A 13945-nucleotide genomic window follows, 5' to 3' on the forward strand; every position below is an offset into this window, starting at 1 on the left:
AAGTAAAGTATATGGGAAGGTATGAGCTTTTTACTGCAGATGTGGGATGGGGTGGATGGTGCTGGGGAAATAAATGGAAAATATTATGTGTTTTATTTCCCTCCAAAACTATAGCAGTGTTACGAGCTTTATCTCTGTGCTAATTTTCTTTTCTGTGGCAATTCTTTCAAATCATAGCAAGTATTTTCTGGTAAGATTCAAATAAACTGCTTCCCACTTTGGTGATCCCTGTCTAAAGTTCATGAAGACTGCTATCTGTTTGGTAAAGCCACCCTTTCAGATATCCATAAGGTACTGACTTACAGGACCAAGATCTGTAGGTGGATGGAAACTAAGCCTCCCCATGTATACCATGGATTGGTTGGTTAGAAGTAAGACATTTTGGTTCAACAGTATTCTTCTGAACATGTGTACAGGTTAAGCCTGAGGTCCAGCTGAGGGCCTTCCAGGAAAAAGCTCTTGAGGACAAAGGAAGGCATTTACTAAGGACTTTAAATTTAAAATAGCAGTACTCACTGGCCAGAAGGGGCTGGTTCCAGACCTCCTCTTTCAAAGGATTATGAAGCTAAATTGAGTGGGAAATGTTATCATGTACTCTGATTTCAAATAAAAAATACTAACTTTCCCATCTCTACGTAGATGTTATCCTCTTCATGAGCCTTATGTCTGAAATTGCATAGATTTCTCCTCTCAGTATTTCATGATTTAATATACTTACAGAAAATTCTTAGTAACACTCACCTGGTGTCACTGGAGATATGTTTTAATGCTTTGCTTTTTCCTTGCTAAAAGTCATTGGCATTTGATCCTAGAAATTAAGAATTTGAATGATTCATTTGTAAGGTACTGAGGACATTAGACTCTGTTTAGAGGCACCAGAGTGTTCACTTATTTAACTGCAGTTTTCAAACACCAAGGATAAATGTTCTAAAGTAGTTGTTGCTCTGGGAAAAGTCACCTTCAACACAAACTCTTACACTTTTGAAAACTAATGTGATGGCTATTTTTCCATCATAAACAAGTGATTTAGCAAGCAGCTGTGTGCCTTCATGTGGTCGCTAGGACATGGTTTTTGGTAACTAATTTACTTTTGCTTTTTGGAATATGCATTCACTTTTATACATGTTGATAGTGAACGAGTATTAACTATTATGTTAAAAACACTTTTCTAAAAAAAAGTATTACTTTTTAGCCGTAGCATCCTGAGAGCCATATATATTATAATTTGATGGGAAATGTATTTCCAGTATGTATTTCCACAAAAATACAGGACGAAAGATTTTTTTAGAGTAACATATAAAAAATCAGAGCTGATTGAAGTTTATCTCAAAATAGTCATTTTCACTTATAGAATTGTGTAATATTCAGTTGGTGGGTGAGAAAGCAATGCAGTTAAATTTGGACCAAGGAAAAGAGCACATAATTCAGATACTAGCTGGTACATTTTTTTTAAATTAATTTATTTATTTTTGGCTGCATTGGGTCTTCATTGCTGCGCTCAGGCTTTCTCTAGTTGCGGCGAGTGGGCTTCTCATTGCGGTGGCTTCTCTTGTTGCGGAGCGCGGGCTCTAGGCGCTCGGGCTTCAGTAGCGGTGGTGCATGGGCTCAGTAGTTGTGGCTCGCGGGCTCTAGAGCGCAGGCTCAGTAGTTGTGGTGCATGGGCTTAGTTGCTCCGTGGCATGTGGGATCTTCCCGGACCAGGGCTTGAACCCATGTCCCCTGCATTGGCAGGCAGATTTTCTTAACCACTGCGCCACCAGGGCAGCCCTAGCTGGTACATTTTTTACAGCTATGTAAACTTTTTGCATTTTTAAGTAAGTGACAGTCATTGATAAAATAATTGTTACAACCTGGTATATAAAATTTAGTGGGAATAATTGTGTTTATAGTGTTTTTTACTTTACCTCTCCACATTTTTTTTCACTTTTATTGAACTCATGTGAAGATTATTCAGAATGTGTATCATTTCAGAAAACAGATCTCGACCTGCTATTGTAAGATACATGTTACATGTCGGGGAGTGTGACTTCCAGAACTGGAGTTGAATTTTTAATGAGCAACATTCAATGTGCTTTCTTGATTTACAATCCAATTATATTTCTTAATAAAAAATGTGTATATCCACTTTATTTTCTTTATTCTTTTTCATTGTTGTTGGTTGTAAACAAAGAAATTTGGATTTATATGGAAACTGAAACAGAGGAAGTATAATAGACATTTTTGCCAAGGCACTTACTTTTGAAACATGTTAAAATTCTTTTCTTTGTTTTGAATTCTTAGAGACCTAACTCTACGTATATTTCCTCTTCTTAAAAATTATGTATAACTGAATAAATGAAAAACATTTGTATTTAAAGTAAAAATGCAAACATTCAAGGCAAAACACAATGAAAGAACTTACTATTTTAAAAGTTCCTCATATTTAGCTTACTTTGAGTCCCAATTTGAGTATTTAAAAACATAGTATTTATAAAGGCAACATTTCCCAGTAAGGTTAAAAATGCTATCATTTAGGGAAGCTTATTTAGAAAAACCAGAAACTAAAAAAATAAAATAAAAATTTATTTAAAAAAATGTAATTTTGAGAAAAAGTGTCTTTGCTCAGCTTGGGTCAATTCCCTAAACATTACTAATTTAGTTATAGAAGTAAACAAATTTTTGTTCCTGGGATTTTTATATTTGTTTTAATAATCCTCTCAAATTACTGTAATTTCATACCCTATGTGAAATACAGTCATATTGACAATAAAATAGAAAACCTCTTAATTGCTGGGTTTCTTAAAGGCAAATAGATAAATAATGCCCCCCCCCATCCCATCTCCCACCTGGATTTAAGGTTCCAGCTCCACATGGCATGAGAAATCATACAATATTTAAATGTAACTAGGTATATCTAAGTGAATAATATTTGGATGAAAATGTTTCTATCATTTTCAGCCATGATAAAGCAAAGTCACCATGATATCCAGAGAGGGGAAATGTGCCAAGGAACACTGGGTTATGAAAACTCCATAAACTTTCCTAGCAACCATTCTGGTTCCTACTCTTGTGGCTCAGGACAATGAAGAATTTGCTGCCAAAGCCCATTTTCTAAACAGGGAAATGGAACTTTGATTTACACAGTTTAACTTACTTGGTTTCACATGTTGTCTCTCGGTGTGCCTCTTGACACTCTTCTGGCAGAGGTAACATTGCATTCCAGCTTTTCAGGCTTTCTTCATGAGGCAGATACCTTTGTAAAAGCTGTGTGACTCACATTTTCTGCTGTGAGAAAGCACTCATCATCAAATCCTGTGACGTGTTCATCCAAACGCTTTCAATTTTACAACCACCATCTAGCGGCCCAGAAGTGCCAGTTAATGCAATACGGTGATTTTACTGGCCTCTCAACAGGCCTTCGGATGAAGTAACTGTTTTGCTTTGTCTGGAGTATGGAAGTGAACGGCCTGTTTTCTCTGTGCTGCTGATTGAACGTAAACTCCGTACAGCAATCCAGAAAGGCACTCTATCATCTCTTGAGACTACATCAGTATTTAAAGCAGGCATGCCTAAGTGAATTACTATATTATCTAAAACTGAAAGAAAAACTAATTGTGTTCCTTTGGCCTGTGTACTTGAGCTATTTCCTTATTCTTTTATTGAATCATTCTTAATTATAAGGGATTGTACCCTAGGTCTTCCTTAAATAGTGTTTGTCATTTTCAGATGATTCACATGTGTCTGCATGTATTGTGTTTTAGAATGTAAGGCTGAAGAGGCTTAAAATTAAACATGCTATACATAGTAAGAGCTTCTTGGTATAGGTACTGTGAGATACTAGGGAAAGTGATTTTGAGACATATGGAACTTCTTATTTTGGTAAAAGATGAGGCTAATATTGATGGTGGTGCTATGAGGTTCATGTAGAAAAGAAGAGGCAGCTGTCCATATAAGATAGTTGAGGTACAGTCTTGCGTGGAACTGAAGAAATAGCGTTTTGACCTAGTTCTTTACTAGTCCTCCAGCTTGGGTGACAAGTCTTGTAAATGAGATTCAGATTTGATGAACTACCTCTTCCCCTGGAATTTCACCTCCTTGGAGAATGGGATAATATCATATATCCCAACATAGCTGTTCTCTCCTTAGTTCTCTGGTAAGCTCTCACCCAGTTTGATTTAGGCCAGATGTATTCTTTGCTTAACCAGAGCTTTCTGAACATTAACTGAATCAGATGCTTGCTATAATTCAGTGCTATGAAATATTCAAATTATATGCCACAGAATCAAGAACAGGGCCTTCATCTTGCCCCAGCAATATTATTTCTCCAGTGCCAAAATATAGAACTTCTTACAAAAACAGAAATAAACTGCTGATTCTGAGTATTTTTCTATATTTTTAAAGTATTACATTTTGGCCTTGGGTGCGCCTCTTGAAGTGCCCTTGAAATAAAATAAAGGCACATGTCTTGGCCAAGCAGGGTTCGGCATTTTTCTTCTGAAAACATTCAAAAGCACTTGGTTCTCATTGTATATATTCTGTTAATCCATATTTTCCTTTATGTTTTCTAAAAGAAGTCTAAAACTCTTGAATCATTTAATCAGACAGTTCAAAAGTATTTCTCGGCAGCCGCCAAATGAATTAAACACTTGGGTGTGCACATTGGACAGCAGACACTGCTCCTGCTTTCCGGAGCCTTGTAGTTTAAAGGGGGAGATAAAGAAACAAAAACAGGAAGACAGCTGTCACCCATCCTCTTCCTATCTGTCTATCTATCATTTATCTATATCTATCTATCTATCATCTATCTATATCTATGTATCTATGTATCTATCTATGTATCTGTCATCTATCTATGGAACAGAAAATGAGTGGGGTGGAGGGAGAGTAAAAGGGAAGGACAGAGAGAGAACTACAATACAGCAATTTCACAAGTACATGGAGGGTTCAAAGATGGCATTGGGAGGCTGGAGCTTGAGGAGGATGCATTTGAATCTGTGCTGATTATAGATTCACAACTAGCTTTTGGACATGCCTTTCTAAAGAGACCAAGGATCCTATGATTCGTTTCATCAGAATTTCTGCCTCCTGCAATTCCTTTGTGGATCCACAGATGATCATGCTTAAAATGAGGCGCTTTTGACACTTTGAATGCACTCTGGTTCTGAAACAGGATCTTGAGCCTGTTTTGAGCCTCCTGCCTGGAGCTGCCACCCCACTTTATCATACTCTGTCATCTGCTGACTCCCTAGTGAATGATTTATTTTGAAGTTTTTTTTTTTTAATTTTCTCCTCTCACTTTAGCTTTAGATTGATAGTCCTCCTCTCTTGACATCTGTTTTGCCTTACCAAGAAGGCTGTCCAAACATAGCAGGTTACAGTGTTTCTTTATCTTTATACAACAACTGGGTGTAGATATGTGACTATAATTCAAGAAGCTTATTGGAGGGTGCTAGGAACTTGCTGAGGAAAAACACAGTACATCAAGGTCACTGGAAAGCAGACAACTGCACAGTATGACAGCAAAAGAAAATTCAGTATGTTTAGCTCTCATTTCTCATTTCCCAGCAAACAGTCCCCACCACCAAGTTGCTTGACCCTACCAACAGTGTGGCGAAGTTTCCTGAGTCCTTATTCAATGTAAAGGGAGAAGCATCTCATGCTAACCATGACGGGCAGCAGAGATCCAGCAGAGATCAAAGCCTTTCCCAGACATTTCCTTAGTGACTCCTCTCTTGGCCAACAAAACTACTTTTTAGCTACCACTGTCTCATTTTTGTTTGGGGTTGAGACTTATTTTTTTTCTTAATGTGGCAGAAAAAAATGTTTCATCACATTTTATGATGACTAAATAGTTTAATAGCTCTTTTTTTATTTTTTTACCTGTGGAATTAATATTAGGTAGAGTTGTAACAGGCATTTACCAAGGAAGGTACTATCAAAGGACACTATCAAAATACTTGTAAGAAGCTTGGGCCCTTGAATGACAGGCCATATGGAAGCATATGTGAGAAATATACCAGCCCAACTAGTAAGTGCTGGGAATTATGAAAAAAACATTTAGGTAGTCTGGCAGAGTATTTCTTTGGTAATACTTTTGTAGAACTAAATTCCTTGTGGGTATAAATATTCAGAGGTTTCAGATAATGTTGGCATAATTAAGAACATGTTAGGTGTCACATAATACAACTTCTTGAATTGAAAAATGAGCCAGGATTTATATATATCCATATATTTATATGTACTCAAATATCTCAAATTTTTTTCTTTATTACAAGGAGTAAGTATATAATCTTGGTAGTCATGGACTTAACATTCTTGGTTTCAACTGTTTATGGGAATTCCAAGTTATCAGTGATTTTGCTGAGGTCTTCATTGAATTGTATGATTGATTAGGGAGGTTTCATATGTAGAACAAAGACTTTGACTAGTGATTGAGTCTAGCTGACCACCTAACTTCTTTATTGCTTATTCATCATCCTATATGCAGTAATAACCAAAGTGAGTTGAAGTGAGCACAGTGTCATAGGTTTGTGATGTAATTTTGAGTGTGCATAACCAGTCTCTGTATGTAAAAATGGCCCTGAAAAGAAAGCCAATTACTGGTCCTCATGGTAGACAAGAAGAAAAGGGATGAGGTCTAAGAAAATGTTTCTTCATAACCAGAAAATAGAAATGTTGGATAAATTTTTAAATGGCTATGCTATTAACAGTGAAGCACATTTTATTTTATGGAAAGAATGATATGGTCATATTGTATTTATGAATTTTGAAAGACTTAGACTGTATCCATTTAATTTTCAATTGGTATGAATTTAAATTGTTAATTTAGAAAGACAGTCTGGGTTTCCCTGGTGGCGCAGTGGTTAAGAATCCACCTGCCAATGCAGGGGACACCGGTTCGAGCCCTGGTCTGGAAAGATCCCACATGCCGCAGAGCAACTAAGCCCTTGCGCTACAACTACTGAAGCCTGCGCATCCTAGAGCCCGTACTCCACAACAAGAGAAGCCACTGCAATGAGAAGCCCGTGCATCGCATCGAAGAGTAGCGCCCGTTCGCCGCAACTAGAGAAAGCCTGTGTGCAGCAACGAATACACAACGAAGCCAAAAATAAATAAGTAAATTTATTAAAAAACAAAAAGACAGTCCAACTTTTCTGATTTTCAAATTTAATGGAAGTTACGTTAACATGCCTATACCATATGCCTCATAGGACATACCTAACCTGGCTTACTCCCAATCCTCCCCTCCCCCACCCCTTGGCAACCACAAGTCTGCTATTTAATACCACCTATACTACATTTTTGAGACAAATGTATGAGATCCTATTTTTTAAAAGTTAGAAAGCAGGTTGTATTTGTAATAACACTAACTTGAAACAAATTAGTTCCTATTCAAATTAATATACAAGCTCCAAAAATCCTGGGACTTTTTTTATTTTTCTTTATTTGATTCACTGCTATATCCACACCCCCATAACAATATTTAAGCCCTGATGTTAAAAGGATTTCTCCGAGGCACATTGATAAGACTGGTGATAATCAGTTTACTTCCTAGGTATGTAAACTGAGACACGTTTATTCCATCTCAGAGAAACAAAATAGAAAAAAAATATGCTTTGTCCCTGTGAAATTTTGTAAGATTATTAAAATCAAACTTCTAACTCACAGCTTTAATCATTCTTCAGAGATTTAGGCTTTAAACAGAAATTTATGCATCACAAACACAATTGCATCTCAATTGAATTTTTGCTGTCTATATTTCTATATCCAAAATATACTGATCTACTCTTCAATATGGGGTATTTCCTAAATGACACAGTAAGAACACTATTTATGTAACATTTACAATGAGATCCTATAGACAGAGCCTCTTATGATTAAAGAAATGAACTTTATTTATTTTTTTAACATCTTTATTGGAGTATAATTGCTTTAAAATGGTGTGTTAGTTCCTGCTTCATAACAAAGTGAATCAGCTATACATACACATATATCACCATATCCCCTCACTCTTGCATCTCCCTCCCACCCTTCGTATCCCACCACTCTAAGTGGTCACAAATCACCAAGCTGATCTCCCTGTGCTATGCGGCTGCTTCCCACAAGCTATCTATTTTACATTTGATAGTGTATATATGTGCATGCCACTCACTTACTTCGTCCCAGCTTACCCTTCCCCCCCACCCCGTGTCCTCAAGTCCATTCTCTACATCTGCGTCTTTATTGCTGTCCTGCCCCTAGGTTCGTCAGAACCTTTTTTTTAGATTCCATATATATGTGTTAGCATACAGTATGTGTTTTTCTCTTTCTGATTTACTTCACTCTGTATGACAGACTCTAGGTCCATCCACCTCACTACAAATAACTCCGTTTCATTTCTTTTTATGGCTGAGTAATATTCCATTGTATATATGTGCCACATCTTCTTTATCCATTCATCTGTCGATGGACATTTAGGTTGCTTCCATGGCCTGGCTATTGTAAATAGAGCTGCAATGAACATTGAGATACATGACTCTTTTTGAATTATGGTTTTCTCAGGGTATATGCCCAGTAGTGGGATTGCTGGGTCGTATGGTAGTTCTATTTTTAGTTTTTTATGGAACCTCCATACTGTTCTCCATAGTGGCTGTATCGATTTACATTCTCACCAAAAGTGCAAGAGGGTTCCCTTTTCTCCACACCCTCTCCAGCATTTATTGTTTGTAGATTTTTTGATGATGGCAATTCTGACCGTGTGAGGTGATACCTCATTGTACTTTTGATTTGTATTTCTCTAATGATTAGTGATGTTGAGCATCCTTTCATGTGTTTGTTGGCAATCTGTCCATGTTCTTTAGAGAAATGTCTATTTAGGTCTTCTGCCCATTTTTTGGATTGGGTTGTCTGGTTTTTTGATATTGAGCTGCATGAGCTGCTTGTAAATTTTGGAGATTAATCCTCTGTTAGTTGCTTCATTTGCAAATATTTTCTCCCATTCTGAGGGTTGTCTTTTTGTCTTGTTTATGGTTTCCTTTGCCGTGCAAAAGCTTTTAAGTTTCATTAGGTTCCATTTGTTTATTTTTGTTTTTATTTTCATTTCTCTAGGAGGTGGGTCAAAAAGGATCTTGCTGTTCTGCCTATGTTTTCCTCTAAGAGTTTTATAGTGTCTGGCCTTACATTTAGGTGTTTAATCCATTTGGAGTTTATTTTTCTGTATGGTGTTGGGGAGTGTTGTAATTTCATTCTTTTACATGTAGCTGTCCAGTTTTACCAGCACCACTTATTGAAGAGGCTGTCTTTTCTCCATTGTATGTTCTTGCCTCCTTTATCAAAAATAAGGTGACCATATGTGAGTGGGTTCATCTCTGGGCTTTCTATCCTCTTCCATTGATGTATATTTCTGTTTTTGTGCCAGTACCACACTGTCTTGATTACTGTAGCTTTGTAGTGTAGTCTGAAGTCAGGGAGCCTGATTCCTCCAGCTCCGTTTTTCTTTCTCAAGATTGTGTTGGCTATTCGGGATCTTTTGTGTTTCCATACAAATTGTGAAATTTTTTGTTCTAGTTCTTTGAAAAATGCCATTGGTAGTTTGATAGGGATTGCATTGAATCTGTAGATTGCTTTGGGTAGTATAGTCATTTTCACAATGTTGATTCTTCCAATCCAGGAACATGGTATATCTCTCCATCTGTTTGTATCATCTTTAATTTCTTTCATCAGTGTCTTATAGTTTTCTGCATACAGGTCTTTTGTCTCCTTAGGTAGGTTTATTCCTAGGTATTTTATTCTTTCTCTTGCAGTGGTAAATGGGAGTGTTTTCTTAATTTCTCTTTCAGATTTTTCATCATTAGTGTATAGGAATGCAAGAGATTTCTGTGCATTAATTTTGTATCCTGCTACTTTACCAAATTCATTGATTAGCTGTAGCAGTTTTCTGGTAGGATCTTTAGGATTCTCTGTGTATAGTATCATGCCATCTGCAAACAGTGACAGTTTTATTTCTTCTTTTCTGATTTGGATTCCTTTTATTTATTTTTCTTCTCTGATTGCTGTGGTTAAAACTTCCAAAACTATGTTGAGTAATAGTGGTGAGAGTGGACAACCTTGTCTTATTCCTCATCTTAGAGGAAATAGTTTCTGTTTTTCACCATTGAGAATGATGTTGACTGTGGGTTTCTCATATATGGCCTTTATTATGTTGAGGTAAGTTCCCTCTATGCCTACTTTCTGGAGGGTTTTTATCATAAGTCGGTGTTGAATTTTGTCGAAAGCTTTTTCTGCATCTATTGAGATGATCATGTGGTTTTTCTCCTTCAATTTGTTATTATGGTTTATCACATTGATTGATTTGCATATATTGAAGAATTCTTGCATTCCTGGATAAACCCCACTTGATCATGGAGTATGATCCTTTTAATGTGCTGTTGGATTCTGTTTGCTAGTATTTTGTTGAGGGTTTTTGCATCTATGTTCATCAGTAATATTGGCCTGTAGTTTTCTTTCTTTGTGACATCTTTATCTCACTTTGGTATCAGGGTAATGGTGGCCTCGTAGAATGAGTTTAGGAGAGTTCCTCCGTGTGCTATATTTTGGAAGAGTTTGAGAAAGATAGGTGTTAGCTCTTCTCTAAACCTCTGATAGGATTCGCCTGTGAAGCCATCTGGTCCTGGGCTTTTGTTTGTTGGAAGATATTTAATCACAGTTTCAATTTCAGTGCTTGTGATTGGTCTGTTTATATTTTCTATTTCTTCCTGTTTCAGTCTCGGAAGGTTGTGCTTTTCTAAGAATTTGTCCATTTCTTCCAGGTTGTTCATTTTACTGCATATAGTTGCTTGTAGTAATCTCTCATGATCCTTTGTATTTCTTCTGTATCAGTTGTTGCTTCTCCTTTTTTGTTTCTAATTCTATTGATTTGTGTCTTCTCCCTTTTTTTCTTGATGAGTCTGGCTAATGTTTATCAACTTTGTTTATCTTCTGAAGGAACCAGCTTTTAGTTTTATTGATCTTTGCTATCATTTCCTCCTTTTCTTTTTCATTTATTTCTGATCTGATCTTTATGATTTCTTTCCTTCTGCTAACTTCTCTAATTACTTTAGATGTAAGGTTAGGTTGTTTATTTGAGGTGTTTCTTGTTTTTCATTGGGTAGGATTGTATTGCTATAAACTTCCCTCTTAGAACTGCTTTTGCTGCATCCCATAGGTTTTGGGTCATGGTGTTTTCATTGTCATTTGTTTCTAGGTATTTTTTGATTTCCTCTTTGATTTCTTCAGTGATCTCTTGGTTACTAAGTAGTGTATTGTTTAGCCTCTATGTTTTTGTATTTTTTGCAGTTGTTTTCCTGTAATTGATGTCTAGTCTCATAGCATTGTGTTCAGAAAAGGTGCTTGATATGATTTCAATTTTCTTAAATTTACCAAGGCTTGATTTGTAACCCAAGATATGATCTATCCTGGAGAATGTTCCATGAGCACTTGAGAAGGAAGTGTATTCTGTTGATTTTGGATGGAATGTCCTATAAATATCAATTAAGTCCATCTTGTTTAATGTATCATTTAAAGCTTGTGTTTCCTTATTTATTTTCAATTTGGATGATCTGTCCATTGGTGAAAGTGGGGTGTTAAAGTCCCCTACTGTGATTGTGTTACTGTCCATTTCCCCTTTTATGGCTGTTAGCATTTGCCTTATGTATTGAGGTGCTCCTTTGTTGGGTGCGTAAATATTTACAATTGTTTTATCTTCTTCTTGGTTTGATCCCTTGATTATTATGTAGCGTCCTTCTTTGTCTCTTGTAATAGTCTTTATTTTAAAGTCTATTTTGTCTGATATGAGAATTGCCACTCCAGCTTTGTTTTCATTTCCATTTGCATGGAATATCTTTTTCCATCCCCTCACTTTCAGTCTGTATGTGTCCCTAGGTCTGAAGTGGGTCTCTTGTAGACAGCATATATACGGGTCTTGTTTCTGTATCCATTCAGCCAGTCTATGTCTTTTGGTTGGAGCATTTTATCCATTTATATTTAAGGTAATGATCGATACGTATGTTCCTATTCCCATTTTCTTAATTGTTTTGGGTTTGTTATAGTAGATCTTTTCCTTCTCTTTTGTTTCCTGCCTAGAGAAATTCCTTTAGCATTTGTTGTAAAGCTGGTTTGGTGGTGCTGAATTCTCTTAGCTTTTGCTTGTTTGTAAAGGTTTAATTTCTCCATCCAATCTGAGTGAGTTCCTTGCTGGGTAGACTAATCTTGTTTGTAGGTTTTCCCCTTTCATCACTTAATTATGTCCTGCCACTCCCTTCTGGCTTGCAGAGTTTCTGCTGAAAGGTCAGCTGTTAACCTTATGGGGATTCCCTTGTATGTTATTTGTTGTTTTTCCCTTGCTGCTTTTAATATTTTTTCTTTGTATTTAATTTTTGATAGTTTGATTAATGTGTGTCTTGGTGTGTTTCTCCTTGGATTTATCCTGTAAGGGACTCTTTGTGCTTCCTGGACTTGATTGACTATTTCCTTTCCCATATTAGGGAAGTTTTCAACTATAATCTCTTCAAATATTTTCTCAGTCCCTTTCTTTTTCTGGGACCCCTATAATTTGAATGTTGGTGCGTTTAATGTTGTCCCAGAAGTCTCTGAGACTGTCCTCAATTCTTTTCATTCTTTTTTCTTTATTCTGCTCTGTGGTAGTTATTTCCACTATTTGATCTTCCAGGTCACTTATCTGTTCTTCTGCCTCAGTTATTGTTCTATTGATTTCTTGTAGAAAATTTTAAATTTTATTTACTGTGTCATTCATCATTGTTTGTTTGCTCTTTAGTTCTTCTAGGCCCTTGTTAAACGTTTCTTGTATTTTCTCCATTCTATTTCCAAGATTTTGGATCATCTTTACTATCATTACTCTGAATTCTTTTTCAGGTAGACTGCCTATTTCCTCTTCATTTATTTGGTCTGGTGGGTTTTTGCTTTGCTCCTTCATCTGCTGTGTGTTTCTTTGTCTTCTCATTTTGCTTAGCTTACTGTGTTTGGGGTCTCCTTTTCACAGGGTGCAGGTTCATAGTTCCCATTGTTTTTGGTGTCTGCCCCCAGTGGGTAAGGTTGGTTCAGTGGGTTGTGTAGGCTTCCTGGAGGAAGGGACTGGTGCCTGTGTTCTGGTGGATGAGGCTGGATCTTGTCTTTGTGGTGGGCAGGACCGGGTCTGGTGGCGTGTTTTGGGGTGTCTGTGAACTTATTATGATTTTAGGCAACCTCTCTGCTAATGGGTGGGTTTGTTTTCCTGTCTTGCAAGATGTTTGGCATAAGGTGTCCAGCACTGTAGCTTGCTGGTCGTTGAGTGGAGCTGGGTCTTAGCGTTGAGATGGAGATCTCTGGGAGAGCTTTCACCATTTGATATTACATTGGACCAGGAGGTCTCTGTGGACCAGTGTCCTGAACTCAGCTCTCCCACCTCAGAGGCACAGACCTGACACCCAGCCAGAGCACCAAGACCCTGTCAGCCACACAGCTGCTTTTCCATTTTCGAGGTGGTTTCTCCACTGTGCCAGTCAGTCTGGGTGCCATGTGACTCCATGGCTGCTGGGGCTGCCGGGCTTCTCTGACCATTTGGCTCCTGCTCTGCCGTGGGAGCTGCTCCGATGCCCATAGGACTCTCTTGTAAAGCTGAGGCAGTGGAGGTTGGAGTAGGCGGAGAGGCCGGTAGAGGGCCTTGTACCTCTGCCAGGCTTGCTCAAGAAATCAACTTTAGACTTTGAATTAGAAAATTTGAGATTAGTTTCAGTTCTGACATTTACCAACGGTATGATTGGGAAATTCATTTAACCTCTGTAAGCCTCAGTTTTCTCACCAATGTGATATCAACAACAGAGTAAATGATATACTCAGAATTTTCTTATACAGTATGAAATATTGTAAAATGGAAGGCATTATTACACTCTCTCTTGACTGAACAAAATTTAATATTTATAATGGCCCTAGAAAATGCCCTTGCAAGTGGTAC

General features: G+C 37.3%; 1 long non-coding RNA gene across 1 annotated transcript in view; it reads right to left on the reverse strand.

Annotated features, from left to right (window-relative positions):
* Window positions 1-9560, reverse strand: part of LOC309627302 — a 56755-nt gene extending 47195 nt beyond the window's left edge. Inside the window, exon 1 of the long non-coding RNA XR_014243663.1 lies at window positions 742-9560. This is a non-coding gene — a long non-coding RNA (uncharacterized lncRNA). The remainder of the gene's footprint in view (window positions 1-741) is intronic.
* Window positions 9561-13945: the final 4385 nt, after the last annotated feature.

This window comes from Balaenoptera borealis (genome assembly GCF_965194805.1).
Source record: "Balaenoptera borealis genome assembly, chromosome: 4".
Lineage (NCBI taxonomy): Eukaryota > Metazoa > Chordata > Mammalia > Artiodactyla > Balaenopteridae > Balaenoptera > Balaenoptera borealis.